Raw genomic sequence first — 2,762 nt, 5'->3', positions numbered from 1 at the left:
TCATAAACAAAAAAAAAAACGTGTTTTCAAACGTGCAAAAAACGAGCATAAAACGCTTGTATTTGGAACGCCCAGGTGTAAACCCAGCCTTAGGGATGCTTGTTCCAATCCCAGGAGAACTTCTGAAAAAATGACGTACTTTTTAGATTAAAAAAAATATTTATTGGGTTACAGATCATGTAATATTATGACCACTGAGAGGTGATGTGAATAACATTCATTATCTTGTTACAATGGCACCTGGAAGTGGGTGGCATATATTAGGCTGCAAGTAAACATTTTGTCCCTGAAGTTGATGTGTTGGAAGCAGAAAAAAAGGTAAGTGTAAGGATTTAAGTGAATTCGACAAGAGCTAAATTGTGATGGCTAGACGTCGGAGCAACTCCAAAACTGCAGCTCTTGTGGAATGTTACTGGTCTGCAGTGGTCAGGTTCTCTTAAAATTGGTCCAAGGAAGGAAAACCGTGAACCAGAGACAGGGTCATGGGCAGCCAAGCTCATTAATGCACGTGGGGAGCAAAGGATTTCTTGTCTTGCAACTTACAGCACTTAAAGGATGTGCTACTGACAGCTTGGTGCCAGATAAGCACAGTATATATTCAGAGGTCTAGTGGAGTCCATGCCTCGATGGGTCCGGGGTGTTCTGGCGGCAAAAGGGGGGTCTTCTCAATATTAGGCAGGTTGTCATAATGTTATGGCTGATCAGTGTATATACAGTACATGTACATATATTTTGTGTGTAGAATATGTGAGAAAGGAAAATGATTTTAGAATTCTTACTGCAAAAACTTTAGAAAGTGGGACAGGCACTTTGTTTGGATCAAATTACACAATCTGCACTTCTTTATACAGACAGAATTGCCTAAATATATTGTGCGTCTCCAGATTCTGGTAGTATTTTGTCTGTATTTCTGTACTGGTAATTTACTGTATGACTAGTCACCACCACCTGGTCCCTGATTTACTGCTGTGATTACATTGTGGAATGTACTGCAGAGTTGTCATAAACTACACCTATTAAATTCTAAGAAGGCACTAGAAATCATGGACCTCATATTCACTTAAAGGTAAACATGCACAATCCCATGGCTGGCCCCATAACATAGCCATTAATGCAGTTGATTGTGCAGAGGAATATTTTATTGTAAATTTCCTCAAAAAACTCCACTCGCTTGGCCTACAAGACTCTGCTCTCTCATGGTTCTCCTCTTACCTGTCCAAGCGCTCCTTTAGTGTCACCTACAAATCTAACTCCTCCCCTCCTCTTCCTCTTTCTGTAGGGGTCCCCCAAGGCTCTGTCCTTGGACCCCTTCTCTTCTCTATCTACACCTCCTCTCTTGGTCAGTTAATAACCTCACATGGCTTCCAATACCATCTCTATGCCGATGACACTCAAATCTATCTCTCTACTCCGCAACTCTCCCCCTCAGTGTCCTTGCGTGTCACTAATCTACTAACTGACATATCTATCTGGATGTCGCAACACTTCTTAAAACTCAACCTTTCAAAAACTGAGCTCTTGATATTTCCTCCTGCCCGTGCACCTTCCCCCAACTTTTCCCTTGAGATTGTTAACACAACTATCCAGCCCTCCCCCCATGCCAAGGTCCTAGGTGTCATCCTTGACTCGGACCTCACCTTTCTTCCCCACATCCAATCACTATCCAAATCCTGCCGCCTTCACCTTCGTAACATCTCCAAAATACGCCCCTTCCTCACCAAAGAAACCGCAAAATTACTCATCCACTCCCTTGTTATCTCTCGTCTTGACTATTGCAACTCCCTCCTCATTGGCCTACCTCTACACAGGCTATCCCCCCTTCAGTCTATCATGAATGCAGCTGCTAGACTCATCCACCTAACCAACCGCTCAGTGTCTGCAACCCCCCTCTGTCAATCCCTGCACTGGCTTCCTATAGCCCAAAGGATAAAATTCAAAATATTAACAACCGCGTACAAAGCCATCCACAACTCTGGCCCCGGCTATATCTCCAACCTGGTCTCAAAGTATTACCCTAACCGTCCCCTCCGCTCTTCACAAGACCTCCTGCTTTCCAGCTCCGTCATCAACTCCTCCCATGCTCGCCTCCAGGACTTCACTAGAGTGTCTCCCATTCTATGGAACTCTCTACCCCAACCTGTCCGTCTATCTCCCACACTGACTGCCTTTAGGCGATCCCTTAAGACTCATCTCTTCAGGGAAGCCTATCCCACCTCACCCTAACCACTGAACAATCACTTTCTCAAACAATCATCCCCACGCAGCTACCTCCTCATGTATCACTTGCCCCTCCCTTTTAGATTGTAAGCCCTCACGGGCAGGGCCCTCCTTACCATCTTGTCTTAAATTGTATTGTGACTGTAATGTCTTCCTTATATTGTTAAGCGCTGTGCAAACTATTGGCGCTATATAAATCCTGTATAATATAATAATAATAAATTGTAGTTAAATAAATATATATAATTTGGTTCCCCAGCACTCCTTGAACACAAGCAGCCTAAGCAGCCTTCTGCTTTCCCATTGCATCTTGGGAGATGGATGTCTTCAGGCTTCCTCCCATGTCTCACAATCTCTCATGAAGCACTGCATTCCCTGATCCATCTGGCTCAGGTTTTTTTCCTTGTGTTTACAATACTGAAATGCATAGATAATTCAGCGAAAGTTATATATTACGATGCCTGTATTATAATTGTGCATCTCTGTGTAGTTGGGGCTGCTCAGAAGAGTCCTTAGACTCTCTGTAGATTAAATAACTTTAAATA

The 2,762-nt window shown here is 43.4% G+C and overlaps 1 protein-coding gene across 4 annotated transcripts in view; it reads left to right on the top strand.

Moving 5' to 3' along the window:
• The window catches only part of IQGAP2 (IQ motif containing GTPase activating protein 2), a 236,998-nt gene that overhangs the window by 214,798 nt on the left and 19,438 nt on the right, over positions 1 to 2,762 (top strand). The gene's annotated exons all lie outside the window — the stretch shown is intronic.

The sequence above is a fragment of the Nanorana parkeri genome, unplaced genomic scaffold (assembly GCF_000935625.1).
Source record: "Nanorana parkeri isolate BGI_ZX_2015 unplaced genomic scaffold, ASM93562v1 scaffold964, whole genome shotgun sequence".
NCBI lineage: Eukaryota > Metazoa > Chordata > Amphibia > Anura > Dicroglossidae > Nanorana > Nanorana parkeri.
Note: the sequence above shows the minus strand (reverse complement) of the source record. Positions and strands in the feature narration are given on the sequence as shown.